The sequence below is a fragment of the Stegastes partitus genome, unplaced genomic scaffold (assembly GCF_000690725.1).
Source record: "Stegastes partitus isolate 25-593 unplaced genomic scaffold, Stegastes_partitus-1.0.2 Scaffold383, whole genome shotgun sequence".
Taxonomy (NCBI): domain Eukaryota; kingdom Metazoa; phylum Chordata; class Actinopteri; family Pomacentridae; genus Stegastes; species Stegastes partitus.
The window spans coordinates 115,787-128,525 of NW_007578114.1; the positions used below are offsets into that span (position 1 = coordinate 115,787).

The 12,739-nt window shown below is 45.7% G+C and overlaps 1 protein-coding gene across 2 annotated transcripts in view; it reads left to right on the forward strand.

Moving 5' to 3' along the window:
- Positions 1–12,739, forward strand: part of kirrel3l (kirre like nephrin family adhesion molecule 3, like) — a 33,005-nt gene that overhangs the window by 1,343 nt on the left and 18,923 nt on the right. The window lies entirely within an intron of this gene.

Sequence of the window (12,739 nt, forward strand, 5' to 3'; positions counted from 1 at the left end):
GCAGACTGTGAGTGTGAGGGGGGGAGAGAATGAGTGAGATAGACAAATTGCCAGAGAGAGAAAGCATTTGTTTTTTCTGGAGACAGGCAGAGACATAAAGCACCTGTCTCCCCCCTCCTCACCCCTTCACCCCTCCTACACACACACACACACACACAAACACTAAACCTCCTGCTGCTTTTTGTTTGCAGAACTGAGTTGCCCAGTTTGTTTATGAACCGTCATTTGCAGAAGCCATTAAAGCATCAGTGTAAAATTAGACTCTGAGCTGCGTTTTAAGGTGAAATGACTCCAATTAATTGCATTTTCTTATTATTAAAGTAATCCTGTAACAGAATGAAGCTAAAAATAGATGCGTTCTTCAGCGTGAATATCATCACTGTGAACAAGCAGGCTTTCTGAGCAGCTGGTACAATTTATTTCACTAATTTTGCGCTGCTCTTGTGACAAAAAAAGAAGCTTTCAGCAATTAACACTGAGCAACTGTTGACTTATCAGTGTTTGTCAGAGTCGATAAACTGGTATTAACACTTTGGGAGGAAATAATTAAATTTAAGAGGACGCACAACAGCATCACACTGACACAGATCTCCTCTGGGCGGGACAACAGATAGAATAATGAAATCTAAATCCTTTTTGGCTTTTTATATCTTCTGAGCCTCAACCCGGCACTGTTTGTAGGTTTCCTGACTGAATCACACAGTGAGCTCTCAGCAAATGGCAAAGCGTGCTTAATAGCCATTTGTTGTGCATACATCTTTACCTTCAGCGCTGGTTCCGCATGGTTTTGTCATTATTCAAAGCTCGGGGGAGGGATATGATACCCGTAAAAAAAACCTCCGCTCCCTGACTGACTAGCAACAGCTGGATGAGAAGGAGCGGTAGCCAGACAGTGGCATATTTCCCCCACGACCCCAACCCCACCACACACACACAACTCCTCTCACTCCCTCACACACACACACAAATAATGAAAATGGTAACAGCTGCCCTAATTAGAACCTAAGAGACCCTAGACCTCATTTATTGTGTCAGTCTTAAACAGAGCCACAGATGCTCGAAATTGGCTGCATTCGTAAATGTATTTGTAGTATCAAAATTTGGCCACAACACACGGCTTCACTTTAAGAATTTTCATGTATGGCATATTGCATACATTTGTATGTATGTAGTCTTGTACAACACAGATAATTTACTTTCTCGGATAGTCCCCTGGGCTCCCAGAGGAATTGGATTCCACACTGCATCAGTATTCTGAGTAATCTTCAGTGAGCTCTTCTTTGGAACCTTTTGCTTTGGGTCGCTTGCGTCTCATCGGGCCAAGTTCAAAGGCTGTGAGCTGAGATTACAAGTTTCTCTCCCTTCCTCTTAAGTCATGTCGCCACTCACGTCTCACTATAGTGTAAGGCTGTGGAAATTTTCCACCTTGCTTCTTCTCACAACTCTTTTGCCTGGTTGCAGAATGTGTGACTGTGGAACACGAGGACATGAGAGCGTATCTGCTTAATGGGCCTAAGGCAGATGGCAGACTTTCACCGAAGGTTGAAAGCCGAGCTCACATACTTCATACAGACACAAACATGGAGCTGAAATTTAGCTGAGGAAGTGATAAACCCAGACTGCGCCCCTCTCCTCCCTTTCCATCCTTCCTTTCCCCATTACCAGAGATTTGTCTTTCCCGCATGGAGCACATCTATGCTTGTGGACGCAGTGGCAACACGGCCCAAGAGGTTTGTTTTAGAGAACAGTGCATATTTTATGAACCGCCGCTCTTTGAATTCTTTCGGAGGGAGTGAGGGGCAGAGGGAAGCACAGTTTGCGATGAGCTTGGTGATGGAAGATGGAGGGAGGGGGGAGTCTTGGAAAGGGGATAAGACTTGGATGTGTCACCAGCATCTTGATGATTAAGCGGACAAGCAGCGGGTAAACACGGAAGAAGACTGCAAAGCATTGTTAACCTTTTCTCCGTCTCTGCACACTAACACAATCACTCTCTTTCTCTTCCTGTATCATGTTCATTCCTTCTCCATGTCTCTATGATAGAAAAAAGGACTGGAGATAAAGTCGGTAAGTGGTATAAAGTTTGGAGGCAAGAACCCCAGCCAGCCGATGAGAAGTGTGAGATATGAGGTGCACAATAGTGCAGACGCAGCAGAATCCGAACACAGCTGAGTCGTGAACAGAAGTGTCTTGCATTATTTAGGAGACATAGTCATGGCAAAGATATAGATAATTTTTTGGGCCAGTTTGATTTCCTGTCTCTGTGAGCTCTGCGTAAGGGTTTCGCTGCGAGGGTTTTGTATTGAACACTTTCTCTGAATCTTCTGGATTCACTTGTGGCCACAAATCAACTGTAAGTCATTGTATTTGTTCTAGCTGTATCTTAATCTATAAAAACAGACATGTCTTTTAGTTCTCTCAAGCGTTCTACCCGGAGAACTGAAGGTTAGTAGCCGATTGGTTTCTTATAGAGGGACATTTTCACATTATTTGCTCGTGCAGACACACATGCAGGCAAGCCACCAGTAATGAATGGCCAAGATCTTGAATTCCTCAAGGCGTGCCATGCAAACTTGGCATTGTCTGTCTGCCCTTCTTCATATCCTCTCATTCCCCCTTCCCGCACACGCACTCGCAACATTTGCGGAAGAAGAAACTGGAAGGAGAAAGGAAACAATGGCGCTTCATAATGTTGCTTGTCTCTAATCAGCTTTGCCATGCGGGTAAACACAGATAAAGAACTTGGCAGTGTGTCCTGAGGCTTTGTTATCAGCTGTTAGCAACTTAACTGGATGCGCGCGCTGGTATGGCTCAACGCAGGAAGCCGCAGTAGCCAGGTAGCAAACTGTTGATGGCATGTGGCCTCTTACAGTGTTATTTTTACCTCTGCACGCTCATCCTCTTTTTGTCGTCACTCTCTCCTTGTGTCTGTCTCCGCACATCCTCACCTTGTCTTCCTCTGTGGCGGTCGGAGGATCCGGGGAGGAAATGACAGGGAATAAGGACAATGGAGGGCCGTGTCAGCTTCCTGCCATTGCTTAGAGTCTTCTTCTTCTTCTTCCCCCCGCTACGGCTCCTCAGGCTGTATCATCAGCATACAGACCGGTGGGGACGGCACAAATGTGTTTACTCTTTTATTCTTCTGTACAAACACAGTAATGGAGAGAAAAGAGAGAAAGTGTGGGATTAATTCTGTGCATGTCATTAAAACAGCCCCCCAAGGGAAACAGTCACATTTATACAGTAGCAGCTATTTTAAGAAAGACTTGTATTGCATTTATCTCCCCCCCCTAAAATGCAAGTGTCACTTCCTTCTCGAGAGATGTATCACCATTTCAAAAGGACCCTAAGCCCAGAAACCAACATACAACAGAAAAATCGCAGAAGTACTCGACCACACATTCATTTTTATTTTCCAATCAATTCCTGCCCTGCAAGACAAGAATTTCATATCTCCTGCCGAGACACAGAAACCAACAGCAAATTGAAATTTATCTTCTGCGTTGCAGCAATATCTGTTCCTGTGTTATCTCCACCAGCCGTGTTCCTTAACCTCGTATTAAACACGGCTCTATTGGAGAAGGATTGTGGCAGCCGAAAAGGGGGTCTCCGGGTAAAAAGAAAAGTTCAGTCAGGAATACCGTCAGACAACATTTATCTAAGATGCTGATGTATTTTCCTCCACTTTTTTAAATGTAGTTTGATTGTCAGTTGCACTCACTAAAATAGAGGAAACATTTCAGCAGTGCACACTGAGGCTTTGTGGCATGTGCACATCATCCAGAAATGACTCACGAGGAGCTCACGGAAGCAGCACCCTTAACACACATACACACTCAGAGGTCAAGGGCACACGCTGGGGCAGTGGATGATAAGCCGAGATGAGTGTTTGGCATCTTTAGGGCTGTGTGCTCTTTCTGGAGCAATTAGTCAAAGTCCAACTGTCTAATTAATGATGCTCCAGCTCTCAGGACATGTCATCTCCTTAACCAGCTAGGGGTGAAAAACACATTCAAGGAAACAAGAGATTGCCTGCCTGCTGCTCACTTTATTAGTGGTGGAAACAGTGCATACCCTTGTGGGACTAAATATTCCAACAACTCGTTCCTTGAAGTCCGCCCCCCCACCCTACTTATTCTTCTTTTCATCTCTCCATCCTGTCAGTTCAAACTGCCTGGAACGCCAGGGCTAATATTGTGTTAGTGACTCAACCATTAACCAAAATAGCGGGTTGGCTGTGGCTCAGTCTCTTCCTCCTCGGCACAATGAAAGGCTGCTCTGTGTTGTTGTGAGAGGCTTTTTCCTTTTTTTTTGGAAGGGTTGGAGAAAGTGTAGCTTTATTTTTCAGCGGGGAATTTCGGACAGGGCTGAGAAACTCGCCCCGGGAGGTCCGTGAAAGACGGCAGCCAATTTGCTATCAGCTGAGGGATGTCAGTCAAAGCTTATTGATCGAGCTTTTAACTGCGGCTCCCTCAATGGCCAAACATGTTAATGTTATTGAGCCGTTTGGAGATGTGAGTAACAGCGAGGTGTGTGGGAGGTTGAGGTGGGTGGCGGTTGAACTGGGAGGGGTGGGTGGGTGGGTGAGGGGGGGTGCAAGGTGTGTCTCTCTCCTGCTGTCTGTTTGGGCAAAGAAAGCTGATGCTAAGACAACAATGGACGCAGCATGAGAATTGAGGGGAGGGAGCGAGAGAAAAGAAAAAGAAGGCAGAGGGGTCAAAGGGATTTACTGCCAGGAGCCTAGCATTTCAGGTAATGGATATGCTTGTATTGGTGTAAACCAAACCTGCTGTTTTTTTTCTTCTAGCACGGCAGAGGTGAAAAAAACAACAAAGGTGTAACTGACTGCAAGTCTGAGGGGGATTAATAGAAAGTTGATATTTCAACACCTCGGGCTAAAACATAAGATCTCAAGCGTACACTTGGACACGCAGAAAGTGATTGTGTGTGAGTGTGGAGCTGTGGATAGCCGGCGTATGAGGATGAGTAAACCGGGAAGCTTTTTCTGCTTCTGCCACATTCCTGTGAAGCTGCAGCAAAGAGGGCAAGAACACATGGCTAAGTGCTTCCCAAGCTGGCTGAGGTAAACCTAACACCCCTCCTGGAGGAAGCAGCCCAACCATTGTTCCAGCACATTGCACCCGTCTGACTGAGGCATCCTACTGCTGCGCAGATCCCAGGGGGCTGGAAAGAGAACGAAGCAGAGGAGGAGAGGGACTGATTGTTCCCTGCTCAGACTATCCACAGATGGGGCTATGGCACAGGATGCTTGCTGTTTGCTTTAGAAAGTCCCAGGCGTTTGCTTTGCAGTCATGGTGTATAGAAAGCTCTCGGGGATAGAGGAGAGTACCTCTGGAGACAACAGCAGGGGAAGGGAAAGAGACAGTGGAAGGGAGAGGGGAAGAGAAAGGACGGGATAGAAAAGGGACCTTGCTTAATATGATGTCAGTGTGAATATAGTGTCATTGCCAAGAAGGGAAGACAGATGATACAGCCATACAATGATAGGGTAGTTGGGCGAGAAAGTGCTCAAGTCCTCCCCTGTTTCCAAACAGAGACATATAGAGCTGGAGATAATGGAGAAGGGAGGGAGAGCAAAGAGAGTGAGTGAGGAAGGGAAAAAGGGGAAGGGATGAGATGCAGGGAACCCGGGCCGCATCCATCATGTGGTTTGGTGCAGAAGCCATTTGTACCTATTGTTCTCCATAATTTGTTTTCTCGGTGCCTGCTACGGGAGGGGTGAAGGGGAGACACAAAAGCTACGGCAACCATTTATTTTTGCGCTAATTACATAAGTGAGACAGAATAATTAGACGTATAGCTAAATAGACAATAGGCCGAGAAGGAGATGCGCGCAGAGAGATAGACGGGGAGAGGTGTAGATGAAATTCAAATAGACGAGAGGCGCGGCCCTCTATTTCACATTCAAGAGTGCAAGGGAACATGTTAAAAGGAGTAAAGGGGATGGAGAAGGATAAAGGAAAAGGAAAACGGAGAGTAAAGGAGACGGGGCGATGGAAAGGATAAAAGATAAGAGGGAGGGAGAGAAAAGCCCTCTTCACAGACTGCACTTTGAGGTGCGGCCCAATGCTGCTGGAATAGTCACCTCATTTAATACACCTGCTCAGCGGGAGGGGAGGGAGACATATAAGGAGATGTTGTAAAGAAGAAGAGAAAAAGGGCAAGAGAGAAGAGAGGGAAAGAGGAGACAGATCTCATCTCAGCTTCTTCAGATCAAAGGCAGAGAGTGGCTACAGAAAGCTGTTTGTTGTGGCTTGTTTGGGAGGGTCTCAGTCTGTGTGGGGTCATGGGTTCACCAGGTCTGCTATTTTGCTCAGGCGGGGATTGCGCTTCAACACAGCCGCACGCCGAAACCCCTTCACGGGCGGCGTGGCCCGGGACAAATTTTCTAGAGAGAACTTGCGAGGTGGCGAAACTGCGGGAAAGCAGACGGAGAAGTTTGTCGAAAACCGCGGCACGTTGTAAGTTAAATGCGAACCGAATACGGTTGTGCATCTGCTCAGGTTGGTGTGTGTGGGCGGCACATGGGTGTGTTGAGCGTGTCACCGGGCTTTTAGAACTGTGCCACGGGGAAAAGATAAATAGGCCCTTAATGAAGCCACTCAATCACGGGCCGGTTAAAACAGCTGACCAAAGATTGAGGGGCAGTCAGGCCTGATTGGAGGCCTATTGAAGAAGCTCTCGAGTCGTCACACTTTAGATTAACCATTCACTGCACCATAGACCTCCGCCTAACCACCCTTCATTCTCTAAACAGTCCTCTGACACACTATAGTGGCCCAAGTCAACTCCCTGATTGTTCTGGTGAGTTCTTTAAAAGCCAATTTAAACTCAGTCCTTTGTTTAACTCCCCAGGAACTCAGGCTGGGACATATTGTATTGGTTGTGTATTTTTGAGTGTGTGTGTGTGTGTGAGAGAGAGCGAGTGTGTGCGCTCTTTTTATGGCTTAGGCTTAAGTTTTGTGTGAGCTGTCTCTGAGCATGTGATGTTTTGTTAAAAAGAACTGGATGTATCTCAGAACTGGCACAGACTAGTTTTGTGGGTGAAAGAGAGGGTGCATGAGAGAAATCAATGGCCCAATTCAACCTATTACAGCCATGACTGTTGCTGTAATGGTGTGGAAATGGACAGTGGTCATGTGGATCCCTTTTATACCTCCAGGCTCGGATCGCAACTGAGGCTCTGATTCATTTCCTCCCAGCTTTGATTTAAAAAAAAAAAAGTACTCCGAGGGTTTTCAAAGACTCTCACATGATGGTGACGAGGGGAAGAGATCCTCCCGTTTTGTGGAGGAAACTTCTATTCTGCCAGGTTTGCCGAAGGACAAGCATAACACTGGGCTGCAATTTTCCTCAACAAATAATGACTCCTCTAGTCCTCTCTCTCCTTGCAGCCGTTGCCTCTTTGATCCCAGGTAATGTGTTAACAAGCAATGGGTTCATGGAATACCCATAACGTTAGTATGTGTATTCACACCGAGGTGTTAGAGTGTGTGTGTGTGTTTGCACATGTATGGCTTCATGGGTGTGTGTGTGTTTTCACACCAATTAATGAATTGCTTTATGTGCCTGCTGAGGTGACGATGGCCTGTCTCCAGTGGGGCTTTGCTTTTTTTTTTTTTCCCTTCTGTGGTACCCTCAACCCACGATGGCCTCGGCCCTCTCTCACACTAACACGTTAATGAGACCGGTCTAATTAGTGCTTGTGGTTCCATACAGGGGACCAGAAACCACAGCACTATTGTGAGTCGGCCTAATCAGGAGACCACTCGAAAAGGCAGAGGACCCGCTACTGCAACAGTGAGAAAGTTCGTCATATAGAGAGACCTGCTTAGACTCACACTCAAATTAGCACGTCGCCTCTTTGGGATAATAGTACAGAGAGAGGGGGGAAAGAAAAAAAAAAGACAGACAGAAAGCGGTTGTATTTTCAGATTTGTGACCACTGAGGATCAGCCAGTCACTCCCTCCCATTTAGCTCCCTCCCTCCCGTGGGTAGCGCTCCTCCCCAGGGCGATGCAGAGAAATGATTTTGCTCTCCTTCATCCCTCTTCTTCACTCCAGATAATTCAATCTGTTTAATATCAAATGATATCTCCCAATTTTTCAGCCTATTTTAACCTTATCGCTCAAACAGCCACCTCTGGGGGATGAGCCTCGTTCTACCTTGTTAAAAAAAAAAAGAAGGGAAAAGAAAGAAAGGCAGAGGTAGCCCTGGAAAGAAGGATGGCAAATAGCTCTCCAAGGAGTGCTTTTAAAAGCCTCTGTTTGCCATTCTCATGGGCCATATGTGAAACAGTGGGCAAATAGATTCAAAGAGAGAGAGGAATAATAAAGGATGGAGAGGAGAGGGATAAAGGGAAGACAGAAACAATCTACAGAAAGGGAGGGGAGCGTAGGTGATGTGAGTTGTGGTACTTGAGGTCTGGGGCTCTAACTTGTGTCCCACAGCACTTAACATGCCCCCAGCCATCTCTCCTGGCAGTTAATTAGAATCCAATAAGGTTGCCGCCTGTTGGTCATTGTTCCTCCAGTGTGTTTACCCTTTCCAGAGGCTCCATTCGCTGCTTAATCTGCCGAGAAGCTGAATGTCAATAGGTCAGGCCAAGACTCCAGAGCCCTGAGAGAGAGGCAGAGACAGAGCAAAGGGGGAAGGAGAGAGGATTCGGGGGGATGAAGGAAAGGGGTCATTTTTCTCTTTTCCCCTCAATATTGTTCCCCGCCGCTCCGTTCCCCTGTTGTTGTCCCCCCTCCTCCCCTCCTCCTCCCGCCATCCTCTCGCATCTCCTCTTCTCTTCTTTTCTTCTCACTTCTAATCCGTCCTCTTGATTGTTCTAAGCTGCTTTCAGCCAGCCCCTGGGAGGGTGGGGGGGTTCTGGAGTCTGTTTTAATTAAGATTTAAAAGACGGCTCCCTCAAGAAGGGAGATTTAAGAGCAGGATGGACTAAGCAAAGCAAATGAGTGAAGGTAGGACAGATTGTAGAGAGAGCTCAACAAATATCAGAAATCGGTATGAGGGGAAAGTTAAAAAGTTATTATTTAACAGACATAGACATGCACGTCACACACACACACCTACACATTTGCACAAACACAGACAGACATTCAGGCAGTTGAGTGCCTAAGCCAAATAGGATTTTTTTTTTTTCATTTGTAATCACGCGGCACAATCTATACAGATTGATCTCAACTTCCTGTGATTCATACCATATCCTGCGAGGGTGATATGGGATCAGTGGTACCCAGCAGGCAAGCTGAGGGAGTTATCTCCACACTCTGTCTAATGATCGATCATCTCACCAGATGGGCTTAAGAGCCTGCAACGCTTCACTTGTTTATCAGAGCCCCAAACCTGGGGGCTCTCGGTAGATGTGACCTGCAAAGAAAGTCTTGTTTTGCAGACAGACAGATATAGTGCATGAAAGAGCTCAAGAGGCGTGCTTGAAAAGCTCAAAGTTGGCTTCTATTGTCTTTGTAGTATGACCAGACGTGGATAGAAGCTCATTTTCATTCATAAAGTGGCTCTACGTGGGTGGCAGTGTGGCTGCAGTGGAGCTACTGCTCCACGACAAAAGATGATTTAAACTGTAGATGTTTCGCCGCCAAAGATGCAGACGCCGTCACCTTTCAGCAGTGAGCAAGACGACGTCTGTGTTCATCTGCATGTGTCATTGCGGGCCAAGAAAAGGCGTGTGCTTTTGCGTTTTGGTAAAACAGTCACATAGCACACATCTGCCCCTACTGCAAACCTCGCATTCTTCAGCCGGGCTAAAACCCCCTAAGAAAACACACCCCGAAACAAAGCGCACAATGAAGTGTTTAAGTTCATCAAACCACAGACTCCGCTGCAGCCGGTTAAGGTGTTAAAGGCCAGGCAAGGGTCAAGAGCCCAACCCATGGCATTCTCCGCTATGATACATCCCAACACACAGCCACCATATGTCCAGGGTTTCACAGTCAATGAGCCAACCCACCCAGAGTGACAAAGACCTATTCACACCCAGTTGACTCTGAGGAAATCTGCAATGCCATGGTATGATTGGGGCAGAATGCAGCACTAGTCCAGCCAGTGCGGCCGTTGGAGAAAAACAATAGACCTGAACGAAGCGGAGAAATAAAAGAGGTGTTTAAAAAAAAGAAAGGGCTAGGTAGACAAAGAACTTTATACGGGACTTTGAGTGGATAAACGTAAGCATGATCTTGCCCTCAGCTTGCTACAGCTCCATCGCTTGCCTCCATCAAAGCCCCCTGAGACTCTCCCGGCACACTCTGCCTCCGTCACTCACAACTCTCTTAATAAGGCCAGCAGTAAACGGCAGGAAAAAATATGCAGGGATGAAAGATCCTTCTCTCATGTTCTTGCTTTGAGGATGTGTTTCCGGGTGTCAGGGGAAGGTTGGAAAATGCAGCTTTATAGAGTAATGCTGCATTTTAATAGAAACAATAAACCCATCCGCTTATAAAATAATATTTTGTGTCCCATATCCTGTTGTGTAGCAGCTCTGGGGAGTTTTGGCAGGTCTGGAAAAAAAAAAGGGGGGGAAGAAAAAAAACACCTCAACTAAGCTAAAGGTATAGAAGAAGCCCATGCCAAAGAATAAAGTGTGCAGAGCTCCTGGGGGAGTGATAGATCACACATATATTCTTTCACCGCAGCGATTAATATCTAGGAAAAAAAGGTCAAACTTGACTTGAAACGGTCCAGTATATCACAGTTACATTTGGAGGCTGCATTTCATACATCAATCCCTGCTGTGATGTCTCATCAGCCTGGTCACACCGGAGAGACCCACACTGCAGATTATCAAAGATTGATGGGGTGTCCTAGTTAAAGACAGGGGAGGAGAGATGACTGGTTAGCGAGGGGAACTTTGTGTTACCCTCGGCCCTTTCTGAGTTGTTGATTACGGCTTCCTGTGGCCTTTTACGGCCAAACACATCACCACAACTGGCAAACGTTATGCCAGGCTTCGCCGCTCGTGAAGACCCGACCCCAGTCATCTACAGGTAACTTGCAACTGCAGCACTTTGAGGCGCTCGCACAAGACGCCGGCGGCTGACTCAGGAAGCTCGAGACAAGGAGCGAGCCTTCCATCTCCTCCCATCCCACCGTCTTCCTCTTCCTCCTCTGTACCAGAAGACAAAACAAACTGACAGAACAAACAGGCAGATTATCCTAAATCCTTTTTTCTCTAACACACAGCCTAACCATCTCTTATATCCACTGTTCCCTGTCATCCTACCCATTTCTTGTTCAGAGTGCTTGCTTAATAATTAATTGATTAATTAGTTCGCTCATTAATCATTTATTCATTAATCATGGCCTGATTTTTCTAGAGGAAGCGGTGCAATCTGAAAAAACCCCTGACTTCACATTTCACTCTAATTATGCTCCTTTACTAATCAACGCTTAAGAAATGGAGTTTCAGGAAATTAGTTTTCCCCTTCCATTCTTTTTCTCAGCACAAAGCAGGATGTATTGAGGTCGGCAGGTAACATTTTTCCCTCCCGTTCTTGTGTTCTGGAAGCTCTTAGTCATCAGTAATTTTAAAAGAATGTTTCAACTTACAGGCAATCTGATGAGCGGAATATAAATTTGATGTTAAATTAAAACTTGTATTTTCCACACCTCTAGATGGAAAAGAGCAGAAATTCTGGTCACAGACTAACCACAGACATTGATTAATAAGTGGCAATTTGAAGGCTGTTTGTAAGAACAGAGAGGTGGCAGCATTGTGAATCACGCACTTATTGTTTTCACTGGATCCATGGCTCTCCTGGGAGTGGAGGTAATTTGTTTAATCGCCAGGAGTTATGTTCTCTGGACGAAGAGATGGGAAGATAGGACAGTTCAGAAATATGCTCCGTAATGTGGGCTGAGCATGAGAAAGGGAGTGAAGAGAAACATTTTGAACAGGTTTAATTAGAAGTGTTTGCGCGCCTTTGTGTTCCTGTTGGATGCAGAGTTCACAACACAGCTCAGCTGCTTTCTCTGAAGAGGCTCTTGTCAGCTGCTGACAAAAAAGAATTATGCATCAAATTAAAAAGAGCTCCAGTGAAATGGAGGCAAGTCGGGCATTAACCTCTAAGCTTCAAAAAGCACACATATTAAGCAACACTAATGAGACTCTCATTGAGCTAGTTGTGTTTTATATTCAAACACACACAAAAGCACAGCTTTGACTTCAATGTGCCATCGCTGCTTCTGAATGAGGTTGTCTCTCTTATTCATCTCACCAGCAGCAAACACTGCAGAAGTGAACAATAGCGTAGATGGCCCTTTTACTCTAATGAGATGCATACATTTACAGCATTACCACCCTCATTAAAAAATAATAATAATAAAAGAAAAAAAAAAGTATTAATTATGAAACGCACTACTTCCTATCGTGGAGAGCCAAGGGGGTCTCCACTGGGCTCAATTAGGAAGAGCAGGCCGCAAATCCCTTGACTAAATTAATTGATACCCCAGAGCATTAAGCCCAGAGTCCCAGTACAGAATCTATGTAGAGAATTCCTTTGTTTTCATTTCCACAGCCTTTTAGAAAAAGCAAGAGATGGAGGCAATTTTAACATTATCTCCTCATTGTTTTATGGATTTTTAATCTATCATTTATTAATATATTTATTTGTTTTGCTTACTTGTTCTGTCTGCAGCTGGGAAATGATTATTGTTGTTTCTCTCTCTCCCGTTCCTGCCCATCTTTGAGCTGCTGCC